This window comes from Corylus avellana, chromosome ca4, assembly GCF_901000735.1.
Source record: "Corylus avellana chromosome ca4, CavTom2PMs-1.0".
NCBI lineage: Eukaryota > Viridiplantae > Streptophyta > Magnoliopsida > Fagales > Betulaceae > Corylus > Corylus avellana.
In genome coordinates, this window is record NC_081544.1 from 8,845,549 (window position 1) to 8,860,228 (window position 14,680).

Consider the following 14,680-nt stretch of genomic DNA (forward strand, 5'->3'; position numbering starts at 1 on the left):
GCCAATTAAGTCTAACGTGCGTAACAAATGCACAATTTGTGACATACATGATGGATTGAAAAACACACGCTTTGCTTATATAGTGTAAATCATTGAAACCATAAGGGATGATTATGCAGTTACGGTTAGCGGTTAGTGGCTAAGTGGTTAGTACATTTTACTAACCGCTTCCGCTAACAGCTTAGACGGTCTAGGTGGTAACCACCCAATTAGCGATTAACTACATTCAGCTAACCATTTTTTTACTAACCGCTTTTGTGGGCTTTTTTTGGACTTTGTTTGGGCTTTCCTTTTAGGCCGAATTTGAGAATTAGGCTTTTTTTGGGCTCAGTTAAAATTTTTTTTCCACTTTTTTTTTCCTTTTCAAGTTTTTTTTTTTTTTTTTTTTTGGCCTTTTATGTGCCTTTTTGGCATCAAAATATATACTATTTAACAAGCATATAAGTTGTGATATACTACATTGTACTTGCTCCAAAATGAGCCCATATAAAAAAAAATAATAATAAAAAAAATAAAAAAAATGTAAAGGGTACCTAAAAAACCCCAAATGCTATCAACATAAAAAAATAAAAATAAAAATAAAAGAACATAGTCATATAAAAAACACCAGGATGATCAAATTCCTAACCCAATACAAATATGAAAATTAATGAAAACCCAGTTGTTAAAAAGCCTTAGAGTAGATATCCCTAACAAGGAACACAAATATAAACATATTCAATACACCATAATATATATATATATATATATATTAAAAAAGTGGTTAGTGGTTTTTACTAATTCCTTTTAAAAGCGATAAGCGGTTAGTGTGGTTAGCGATTACAAAGCGGTTAATAAAAACCGCATGAACACCCCTATGTAGTGTGTATTGTGTGAAACTTTCTACAAGCAAGACTTAAGACTTAAGTTTAGTGAGGGGCTGGGTTTTGACAAGAAACCTTGCATGTAAATTACACAAACACCTTAGACCAAAAGTCAAAACTTATGTTTAGGGCCTAGAGACGCTCATAGACACAATCTCCCTTAAAACTCAGCAATACTTGTAATCCTAGTCCATTTAGTGTTTTTTTTTTCTACAATAATTTTAAACACTAGCTCTTTCTATAAGGACATTAGATTTAAGTTTTAATTATGCAGTGTTCACCTTTTACCCTTGCGTATGACCACTGATTTTTACTATCATGCACACGTACTCAAGTCAAAGAAAGGTAGTGTACAAGATTTAAATCATAGGTTCAACTAGTAAGTGGTTAATTTAGTCCAAATGACTGTATAATCCCCACACATAGTTGTCCACCAAGAACTCACTCATGTGGTCAAACTTAAGCTTGCGAAAGAAAGTACAATTCCATTGTCTAAATTAACATATCATCTTTGTGCGCACACCAAGAAAAAAAAAAAAAACCATCAAAACAACATTTCTCATGCATAAGATAACTACATCGTATTAGATCAACTCATTAAGCTCAAATGAGAATTGATGAATGTAACAAGTGCACTTACCAAAGTGAACCCCATCGAGGATTAACATTAACAAGAAATAAACACACAATGCACGAATCAACTAAATAAAATAAATGTGCAACACAATAAATAAAAGAACAAAAGAAAAAAGAGAAACCGATACAGGTCTTGGGATATGAGATGAGACATGAAATCTAATCCTAAGTATGCATTGTGACCTCTATGATTGGTCACAAACACTGAAAAACGCTATGCCGACTCCAAAAACTTGTTTATCACAATTTATGTGGAATTAATACTATGAAACAATAAACAATTCAATCACCAAAAATATATAAAGCAATAAAGAGGCAAACACAGATATTTTGGTTACAAAGAAGAAACCTTTTAGAAATCGATTTAAAAGTAAAACCTCTTCGGGGCAGCCAAACCCAGGAAATCACTATCAAAAGATTATCCAGAGATTACAGACACTAGGAACACTTATAACCCTTTGCAAGACCTTGGCTCTGTAAGATCGACAAGCCTACAACTCGTCTCCTTGCTCACAATTTTCTTCAACGTGATTCTCTTTTACCGGACTCTTCCGATAGACTTCTCAACCATAGATTTATCAAATGAATAACTAAAACTCTAAATGATTCAATTTAACGCTCATCACATATGGTCTCTCTTAGAACAGCCTCTGACGAACTCTCTAGGTGAAAAATTCATACATCTCTCTTCTATAATGATGTATACATATCAGTACATCAAACCTTAGACTTGGGCCCACTAAAAACACGTTTTTGGACATAATAGGTACAGGGTATCCAGACAGGTTAATGGGCTGTCCGGACAGGGCTTTGCGGAGCAAAAATAGAGTTTCTGGAAATGCGGTCCGGACCCGAGGAAGGCCTGTCCGGACAGGGCATGCAATGAGTGAAACAGCATTCTAGAAATGCTGTGCAGCCTTAATCAACAGCTCCGATCGATGGGCGTTTGTGGTCCGATTGAGCTAAAATTTTGCAGGGACGTTCATAACACATGAATCTACATTATGAACGGTGAAGATTGGATTCTGAGCATTTTATATCAGTATTTGAGCTCGTAAACAGTAACCTCTGCATTTTGAAACTGAATTAAGCCAACACAAGAACTAACAAACTCCTCCTTTGGCAACTCAGTGACAACGAAAATGCCGAACCAATCCCATCATCTCCCCATATTTACTCCCCCTTTTTGTCATAAAATGACAAAAGGTCTTCATGCTTCCTAAAACACTTCACAAAATACATCAAGGTATATGTGGAACAAGAAGACATAAATAAAAATGACGTAGAATGCATAATCATAAAGAAACATCAGCACAACTCCCCCTCAATGTATGACTCAATTAACAACAAGAAACTGAAAATGGAAAACATGTTTCTCCCCCTCAAAAGTCAAATGAACACACATGATATACACATCAATGACTCATGTATTGCACAATGAATATCCCAAACATGCTCCAAATATGCAAAATATACATGAGACTAAAAATGGCAAGAAACTCATATTGCTTAACCCAAGCAAAAAAAAATGTTCCATTCAACCCATGCTTGTGTGGTGTGTGTGTAAGCCATCCAAAGAGAAAAAATTTCAACTTATAAAATGAGGAGAAAGTTTCACCACTATGAGGTTTTGACAAGTATATCAAATCAAAAGTCAAACATTATCATACTAGGGCCTAGACACTCTTATCCTATACATTTTTCTTTGGAAAACATTTTGTACAAGTTTGACATAGTGAAATAAATTCCTTTTGAAATATGATCTTTTGATTTAATTTGTTTCACTATTTTGTTTATTTTTCTTTTTGAGAAAGTGTCCTTAAACTTTTGGTGCTTATCACAAAAGAGAAAGCAAGAATTTTTAAACCCTAGGTTCAACTAGCATATGGTCAATTTGAAAAATATAACTAGTCAAAAACCTCATATGGTTACTTAATAGGCCTCATAAATAAAGTGAAACAAAACTTCAATTTAAGTTTAAATGTGCACAAGAGATAAAGCATAAGCAAAATGTACCACATAAGCTCAAGCTTTAGGTAACTACAAAAACAAGTCCATTGACACAAATTTTCATCTCATGCATATTAAGAACATTCCAAGACACAAGGAATTAAATCCATAAAAAATAACATGAGAAATTAATAGACTATTTAGGTGCATAAGACAAAAGAAATAAAAGAAAACAATCAAAGTAACATATTTTTGTCTTTTTGAAAATTTTCACAAAAAAAATGCACACGAACGAAAACAAATGCAAAACAAACAAAAATGCAATGCAAAACAAAACAACATGCTTGAATTGAGATTACAATAGGCAAGACATGAATGCCCTTTAACATTAAACTTTCATCACATTTTATAAATCCCACTACAAAATAATGATTTGGTTTAATAACTACTTCTAGGTCTTCACAAGATATTACATATTCATAAACACTTGATTAGCAAGTAGACAAAAATCTTGGTGGTCTGCACACAACATCTCATCTATAAGCCTTTCAAAGATCATGATATATGAATTTCTTAAAAAGTCCTTTATGAATATGCCTCAAAACAAGAGTCTCAAAACAACTATGTATACTCTTTATACAAAAAGTGTAACAACAAAAACAATGCAATGCATAAACAATAAAGCAAAAACAAGAAAATGCAAAGTAAAGAAAAATAACATGCTCTAGGATATTCAAAAATAGGCAAAACACTCAATCCTAGGCCTGTTAATGACTCACCTAACTCTAGGTGAGATCAATTCCACTCACCCTCAATGGGTGAATGTTATAACCCTTCCTAACCCACTCTTGAACAATCTTAGGACCAGATTTATGACACACATGGGGTCTCAATTTAAAACAATTTGGTCGAATATGACCAACTTTGCCACAATGATGACAGGTGGGGACAAACCTTTGAGAAGGTTGTCTTTTATAAGGAGGGATATATTTAGACTTTGATTTAGGCAAACCCGACTCTATATCACATTTTTCTTTCTTAGGAGAAGCCGAGTTTTTCCAAAGTCTTTGGGATTTAAACTGAAAACAGTTTGGTCTGATGTGACCAATAATCCCACAATGGTGGCATGTCGGAACAAACTTAGCTTTAGTTTGTTTCTTAGAAGAAGTCTTTGATTTGGGCTTCACACAATTATTCAAACAAGAGGTTTTGTCCTTTTCCAAATAGACTGTATTAGACTTGACTTCTTTAACATTCACAGGCTTAACAAATAAGGTTTTTCTTTCAGATTTAGAAGCATGCAAACTAAAACAAACACCATTATCAACAATCATACTATGCTTGTTATCAACACAGAAAAAACTTTTTAGATTATCACTAGAGAATTTTTGTGAGAATTTTTTCAAATCATTTTCAAGTGATATATTCTTTTTAACAAACACAAACATCTCAGAATTTAAAGAATCAATCAAGGCATGTGATTTAGACAATTCATTTGCCAAAGACTCTTTTTCTTGTTCTACAGTTTTAAAATTCTTACAAATCTTTTTGTATCTATAGGACAGTTGACTATACTCATTAGAAAGGATCTTGTACACATCGTCAAGATCATCAAAACCAAAAGAGTCAATGACAAGGGACTAAGATGTATTCATAGTAAAAAGGAGTCAAGGATTCCACTCAGGAATTTAAGCCAAACAGAGTGAACCCGCTTTGATACCAATTGAAAAACACTATGCCGACTCCAAAAACTTGTTTATCACAATTTATGTGGAATTAATACTATGAAGCAATAAACAATTCAATCATCCAGAATATATAAAACAATAAAGATGCAAACACAAATATTTTGGTTACGAAAATGAAACCTTTTAGAAACCGATCTAAAAGTAAAACCTCTCCGCGGCAGCCAAACCCAGGAAATAACTATCAAAAGATTATCCAGAGATTACATACACTAGGAACACTTACAACCCTTTGCAAGACCTTGGCTCTGTAAGATCGACAAGCCTACAACTCGTCTCTTTGCTCACAATCTTCTTCAACGTGATTCTTCTTTACCAGACTCTTCCGATAGACTTCTCAACCGTAAATTTATCAAAGGAATAACTAAAACTCTAAGAGATTTAATTTAACGCTCACCACATATGATCTCTCTTAGCACAACCTCCGATGAACTCTCTGGGGTGAAAAATTTGTACATCTCTCTTCTATAATGATGTATATATATTAGTACATCAAACCCCTAGACCTGGGCCCACTAAAAACACATTTTTTGGCATAATAGATACGGGGTGTCCGGACAGGTTAATGGGCTGTCCGGACAGGGCTTTGCAGAGTAAAAATAGAGTTTCTGGAAATGCGGTCCGAACCCGGGGAAGGCCTGTCCGGACAAGGCATGCAATGGGTGAAACAGCATTCTGGAAATGCTGTCCAGCCTTGATCAACAGCTCCTATCGATGAGCGTTTGTAGTCCGATTGAGCTAAAATTTTGCAGGGATGTTCATAACACATGAATCTACATTATGAATGGTGGAGATTGGATTCTGAGCATTCTATATTAGTGTTTGAGCCCGTAAACAGTAGTCTCTGCATTTTGAAACTCAATTAAGCGAACACAAGAACTAACAAACACCAATCGCTTTCCTAAGAAACTTCAATTGAAAGGCATCAAACGATTTGGTAAATAGGTAAGCTAATTGTTGTTCAATTGAAACAACATCTAAAGAGACTATTTTAGATTCAACACCGTCGAATAAAATAATATCTTATGTCAATATACTTATCCAAGAATGTTGTGTGGGATTATTAGAGATGATGATATCACCGGTGTTGTCACAGTAGATCATCATGATGCCTTGATTAATTATGTAATCCATCAATATCAATTCAATGACAATATGGGTCAATGATCACACTCTAGAGGTTAATTCAAACAGAATGAACCTCAATCCAATAGCAATCGAAAAACGAGTTATGCCCTCAAACAATCTCCTAGAGGGAGTAAATAGATGATGTGCATGTAGTAACAATGACCAAATAAAATTTTATGTAGCACAATCGACACAAATCAAATATCAAACCACAAAATCATAAAAAAAACAATCACACAATTAACACCAAATTTTTGTTGACAAAGTGAAACTCTTTTAAGAACTCTTCGAAGGTAAAATAATCTTAGGCAGACAAACTCAAGAAACCAATTTACTAAAGAAGAAATAGAAAATTACAAGTAGCTCATACTCATAAAAATTGTTGGGGTTTATGCCCTAAAAGCCAATTATTTTTTATAACATATTATTATAAGAACATTGGGCATATTATTTAACATGTGCATATTATTTTGTATATATACATGTAGTCCTTCAGATATATTGAATAGGATTTAAGGTGTGTTAATGAGATTCTTATGTATGAGATATAAACCATAAACTTTGTAACTTATAAACTATTGTTTGTAGTTAGTAAGGAAATTGTAGATTCCATTTAATAAGATTGACATACCAATCATGATAATCTATCTTGATCATGGAAGTGAAGACTTCTGATTAATATGTTGGTGTGATGACAATGCACTAAACGGACTACTTAAGTTGTTATTCTATATAATTATTGTCAACATGAATAATTTGAACTTACGACTGGAGAGGAATGTGAATTCAAATATGAAGTGGATGACACTTTGATGCATTTAGAAGTGAGATATTTTACCGTCAAAATCTCGATGTGTTGAATGATAACATGTAATATTGTGGAAACACTAATCGCCAAGATTGAATCCATAATCCTTGATTTAATCAAACCAACATGAGATATCCATTTGAGGTAGATTAAATGGGAATTGATTATTATGATTTATGAATTTTTGGCCAAAGTATTTTAGTTAGGAGTTACTAAAATCACATGCACTAAATGAATATGATTTCTATAGTACAAGAATAATCAAGATATTAAATTGGGTATGCAAAGATTAAGAGATAGTTAATTAAAGCAACCATTTATTTATGACTTTAATTTGACTATGGATATTTCATGGAGGGATCAATTGAGTAATGCTAAGAACCATCTTATTATTGTCTTTTTATCTTTCTAAAGTTGATGTGGCTTTTAAAATTATTATTGAATCAAAATTCAATTATGATTCATTTCAAATCTAAAAGTGATTTTAAAAGCCACATTAGCTTTAAGAGGATAAAAAATCCAATTATGATTGACTCTCCTTAAGGAGAACTTGCGCCCATTTGGGGCGACGTCATTGCCAATCATTCCCAACATCCCCATTATTCCAAGCCATTTCGGACCTTTCTTGCATCGATGTGCAAGTGCTTGAGGCTTTCATGTTTTTTGTAGTTATATATACATGTTTGTTTGTATAAATTAAAGTTCCTATTATTGATTCGTTTCCCTTCTTTGATATTATGTGGTTAATTTTCTTCTTTTAGGTCTTTTTAGAGCAATTTAAGTGAGAATAAAAGATAAATTGAAGGATAAATTGCATGGCATAGCTTAAGCTTTAACCCAAGAAAAAGGACCTGACTTCTTGTTAGGCATGCCGTTTTTACAAGTACTCTATATGTCCCACCTCATGAGTACTAGTGATTAATTAACAAATAAATGAAGGCAAAAATACAAAAAAGCCCCTTCAACTAACATTTATTTTTAAAAAAGCTCAATGATGTGTAAAATGTGCTAAAGTGGTCCATCAAATTACCAAAGTGTGTCATAAATGCCACATTTTTTATTATATTTCTATAATACCCTTATTCTTTTAAAACTGAAATAATAAAATTAAGGGGAAAGTCTATATACCCCCTCAAACTACCACACAATTGACAATGTAGAAACACACACCCCCCCCCCAAAAAAAAAAAAAGATAGCAAAATGATGAAACTACCCTTATGATGGAACATTGACAAATTTTGGTAATTGCGGAGGACATTGTTACAATTTATGAAAGTTTGGGGGAACATTATCAATTGGTTGGTAGTTTGAGAGGGTAATGTGGACTTTCCCCAAAAATATAAAATCTAAGGTGTGGCCAAATTTAAAAAATAAAAAATAAAAATCTCTTTTTATAAGAAATTTTTTTTTAAAAAAAAATAAAAATCGAATTTCTTTATAAAAATTGAAAATTTTCGTTTAATTTTTTTTTTCTTTTTTAAGACAATATATATAAAATTTTTTAATAAAATTTTCTTTAAAAAATTAAAAAAATTTCATTTAAAAAAAAATTAATTTTTTTTTCTCAAATTTATAGGGGTATTTTTGTCTTATTGAGAAATCTATATGGACATTTTTATCTTTTTTCTATCTTTGGGGGGACATTGACAATGGTTTGGTAGTTTGGGGGATATTGTTACAATTGAAAGTTTGAGGGGAAAATTGTCAATTGGATGATAGTTTAAGAGTGATATGTGGACTTTACTAAAAAATTAATAAAATAAAAAATTAATCTAAACTATTTTATAAATTAAAAAAAAAAAAAAACAAGGGGTTGGATAAATACAAAAAAAAAAAAAGAAAAAAAAAAGAGTAAGTATTTTTGGAATAAATAAATAAATAAAAAATTAGTCGTAGTATTTTTGGAATAAAAGCAGATTTTCTACGTTTTCAAATCGCAATTTTTTAAAAAAATGCAATCCCAAACAATCATTTTTCTGCAATTTGCTTTAAAATCGTTTTTTTTTTTAATTTTTTTTTTTTATTCTATGAAATCGCTATGACAAACGCACTTTAAGAGATGTTGGAGTTTGTAATTGTCATGTTTAGAATTTATTTGAAGCCATAAGTAGAAATAGAAACATATCCATCATATCTTACTTCTAAGGTTTTTTGTGTTTGCTCAATTAATGTTGAACTATAAAATGAGGATTGCCCTTCCGCTCACACTCTCCAATCTTAATTTAAATAGGATTCAATCCAGATATCTAGAATGATACTCAAAATTAATTAATTTATGAACATAACTTTCTCAATTTATTAATAAACATCAACAAAAAGTGTTTTGCTCCTTTATTACAATATCATAGACAGGGACGGGGGAAGGGGGTGGCCCATATAGGCCATGGCCACCCCAAACTCATAAGGAAAAAAAAAATTTATAAGGATTTTTTTTTTTGTTGCATATCGGCCCTTAGCAACACAATTTATTGACCCTTGGCCTATGTCCATACTAAACTCTACCTCCGCCCCTGATCATGGACACGGTTCGAAATTTATTCTTACCAAACTTGAGCTATAATAAGAATTTACTCATACGCAATTTGACAATAATATCAAACACCAAACAATATTCTTTATTGAGTTAAAAAACAATCGTTATTTGGAACAATACTAACATATTTCAAGATTCATCAACCCTTTTATTCATTTCCAATAATAATAGAAATCATGCCCTACAACTTCTTAGACGATGATAATTAATTCTTGGTGCTGCTAATGCATTTGTTGGAGCAAGAATCAACACAATCTTCAACTTTCTCTCCATCTACCCAATAAAACAAAATGTTAGTTTCCAGAGGCCCTACTAGCTAGCATTCAAAAGCAATTGATTTTTAGCATCATACATGCATGGGGAGAGAAATTAAAGGGAAGAATTACGGTTTGGAGAATTTACCAATATTTTCTTTGGTGCTAATATTGGCGCACAAAGAGGTAGCACAACCAAGCTTGCAGAAGTATCTCGAGTCTGTGTTGATGTCTAGAGTGGAGGGATGTTTTATGCAACTTTTTAAACAACTGAATCCACATGATAAGACATTTTTATGTTCGACGAGGCAAACAGTGAGGCAAGGCACATAACAATCCTTGAATTGAAAGGCTGTGGACTGCCCTACAACGATCCCCATGATCAGCAAACAAAGCATTACAAGTGACCTAACTCTTCTTTCCTCCATCTCTTTCCCTCTTCCTAAAACTGATATTTGAATGTTTGCACCTCCTCCCCATCCAACGAGGGTTTTTATAGACTAGGATGATGAGTTCATGTGTCAACCCGCATAACATTTTAAAAGGGTAAAATTTTTCTTAAGTTTGAGTTTTTACCAAAATCTTTGCAAATTGAAGCACCAACTAACCAATTAATATTTGGTTTTATCCTCATGTGAAAAATGTTGTGGATTTTAGCTTTTTTCTTGAGCTATATACAATGAATCTGCAAGTGTATAAGGCAGTATTTGGGGCCAATTTAATTTGGTGCTTGTGAAGGTTTTACAAGTATGTTAAATTTCCTTTTAATTTGACGTGCCAACATTAAACGTATGCGGACACATCTTGAGTGTTGTTCCCTATTCGATCAATTGTATTAATTATTAAGGTTCAATCCAATAATTTGATTTGCCTTATTTGTAAGCTTGTGATGGATGATTTGGATCATTCAATTTGAATAGTTGATCATAAAGTACTAAGAAATATCTTGTGGAAACTTTAGTTTAGCCCCCTAAACTTCCATGCGATTTGATAAACTCCCCCAAACTTTCAAATCTCTCACTTTAGACATTTGAACTTTCAATTTCTCTCAATGTGGACCCCTCCGTCAATTTTAGCCGTTAAAAATACCAAAAAAGACCAAAATATCTTGATTTTCGTTTTTTAAATAAAAAAAGGTTTTGGAATTAAGGGTAAAGTTGGAATTTTATACAAAAGTCAGGGGTATAAATGTCATATAACGTTTAAAATCTGATAGATGGGTCCAAATTGAGAGAAATTGAAAATTCAGGGGTTCAAAGTGAGAGATTTGAAAGTTTGAGGGGGGTTTGTCAAATCGCGTAAAAGTTAAGGGGGCTAAACTGAAGTAACACTATTTGATGCCCAACCGATCTCGTTTTGCGGCCTGACAATCCATCTCTAAAACATTTGATAAGTAATGAGAATTTAACTCAGCAAAGTAAGTCCAACGTGCGTATCAAACACATAATTTGTGACATATATGATGGATTGCAAAAACACACACAATGCTTGCATAGTGCAAATCATTAAAACCATGTGTAGTGTGTATTGTGTGAAACCTTCGATAAGTGAGATTAAAACTTAAGTTTGCTAAGGGGTCAATATTTGACATGCAATCTCGAATGTGAATTAAACAAACCTCTTAGAACAAGAGTCAAACCTTACGTCTAGTGCCTAGAGACACGCATACACACACTCTCCATTAAACTTAGAACTACTTGTATCTAAATCCATTTAGTCGTTTGCTTTTTTTTCCACAATGGTTTTAAATACTACTCTTTCTATAGGAACATTAGATTTTAAGTTTTAATTATGCAGTGTTCACCTTTGGCCTTTGTATATGAACGCTGCATTTTTATGAGAAGCCATAAAAACTGTCTTCAAATTTTGTAAAGAACAATATGACTAGATTTTGATTCCCAATTTCCGAAAATAAAGTACTGAACTTTACTATATATATATCCCATCTCACAAGCACTAACAAATAAATCGACCTTTGATTTTTGAAGATTCAACTATCACTCTCTTGGCCTTTATAAAATTAAGGAAAACTTTACTTAACCCCTCTCAATTGTTGCTGCTTTTGAAATTATCCCCCTAAACTTCAAAAACACTCAATTTAATATATCTATCTTTTAATTTTTTTTTTAATTTTATTTCACCCATTTGTTAGGATATTACATTAAATCTTGCCAAAATTCTCACAATACTCTCTTTTTTTTATTATTATTAATTTAATAAAAGAAAATTTTCAAATATTCGGTCGTAGATATTTTTGCAAATTCCATTAAATCCATACCAATGCGTAAATCCTTGTAATTTTTTTTTTCCTAAAAACTTTGAGGGGTATTTTGGAAAATTCAACTCCACTCTGTTAGGATTTAATTGAAAATCCTAATCAATTGGTGAAATCTTAAAAAATAAATAAATTGAAAGATGATGAATACACTTCTATATTGAGAGTTTTTAAAGTTTAGAGGGGTAATTTCAAATGGAATGAAAGTTTAGAGGGTTAATTTCAAATGGGATGAAAGTTCAACGGGGTTAAGTGATGTTTGCCCTAAAATTAATTTGAACTAGAAAATATATCATCCAAGATACTAATTAAATTGGTTGAAATACTATATAACTTGATTTTTAACCTGCCACTTTAAGAGATGTTGGAGTTTGTAATTGTTGTATTTAGAACTTGTTAAGCAGAATGAGAAACATATATGTCATATCTTACTTCGAGAAATGCTAGGGGTCAATATGTACCCCATATTTAACCCATATTCTCCTATAAATTCAATAGATTAACCATTAGATTTGTACGGTCCACCATTTATTTATGTGGGGTCCACATGAGTCCATAAATCTAATGGTTGATTTGTAAAATGAGATGGACTAAATATGGAAAAATATTGACCCCTAGCATTTTTTTTCTTCTAAGATTTTGTGTAACTCATTTAATATTGAACCATACAACGAGGATTGCCCTTCCCTCCTCACAAACTATTCAATCTTCATTTATTTATATGGGATTTGATCCAGATATCTAGAATGGCACGCAAAATTAATTAATTTATTCTAACATAACTTTCTCAATTTATTAATAAACATCAACACAGAGCGTTTTGCTCCCTTATTACAATATCATAGACACAGTTCTGCATTTTGTCTGACCAAACTTGATCTATATACCCAATTTGACAATAATATCAAACACCAATCATTCTTTATTAAGTTAAAAAATAGTTGTTACTGAGAAAAGTACTAACATATTTAACAATTCATCAAACCCTTTATTCATTTTCAATAATAATAGAAATCATGCCGTACAACTTCTTAGAAGATGATAATTAATTCTTGGTGTTACTGGGGCATTTGTTGGAGCAAGAATCAAAACGATCTTCTACTTTTCTCTATCTGCCCAATAAAACAAAAGGAAAAATAACATTCAAAAGTAATTGATTTTTAGCATCATATAGGCACGGGAAGAGAAATTAAAGAGAGGAATCAGGGTTTGGACAATTTACTAATATTTTCTTTGGTGCTAATATTGGTGCACAAAAAGGTAGCACAATCAAGCTTGCAGAAGTATCCTGAGTCTGTGTTAATGTCTAGAGTGGAGGGATGCTTTAAGCAACTTTTTAAACAACCGAATCCACATGAAAATGCATTTCTATGTTCTAGGAGACAAACAGTGAAGCAAGGCACATAACAATTCTTGAAATGAAAGGCTATGGATTGCCCTACAACCATCCCCATGATCAGCAAACAAAGCATTACAAGTGAGCTAGCTCTTCTTTCCTCCATCTTTTTCCCTCTTCCTAAACTCAATTTATTAGTAAACATTAACAAAGAGCATTTTGCTCCCTTATTACAATATAATGACGTAGTTCGGTATTTCTTCTGACCAAACTTGATTTATATATGCAATTCGACAATAATATATATATATCAAACACCAATCATTCTTTATCGAGTTTAAAAATAATTGTTACTGGAAACAGTAATAACATATTTAAAGATTCATTTTATTCATTTTCAGTAATAATAGGAATCATGCCCTACTACTTCTTAGAAGATGATAATTAATTCTTAGTGCTATTGTTGTATTTGTTGGAGCAAGAATCAACACAATCTTCTACTTTCTCTCCCTCTGCCCAATAAAAAAAAAGAAGGAAATATATTAGTCTTCAGAGGCTCCACTTGTAGTAACCCAAATAATTAATTAGGCTTAAAGACAGCTTAATTAAGGGGTTAATTGGACTTTGGGTTACTAGGGACACCTGGAGGGGCATTTTTGAAAATTTTAAATCTTAAAGCTACAATAGATGATCGCTCGCGTGGGGGACCACACGAGCGCTTGCCTGGCAACCAAACACGAGCGCTCGTTTGGGGACCAGGATGAGCGCTCGTTGACTTTTTGTTGACCTCTGATTTTTGCGCACGCGTGCCACTTGCAACTCAAAAACCCCTAGATAAACAGTACATGAGCACTTGACACTGTATTACACGAGTTCTCGCACCTTTTCAGAGATTTTATGCAGCGTCCTTAGCTTTTTTCCCTATTTAAACCGACCTCCTATGCCTTTAAACCCTCATTTTAGCCTCTGAAGCCTTAGAGAAATTATGTTGGTTTGATTCTTGAGTGTGCGTGAGGTTGTGAGTGTTTTCGGAGAAGAATAAGGTGTTTTTGGTGAAGAATAAGGTGTTTTTGGAGAGCTTGCTTTGTTGAGGTAACCACTGCACTTCCTTTGTGTGTTGTTAGGTTATTAAGTTAGCTTCTTGTTTTACA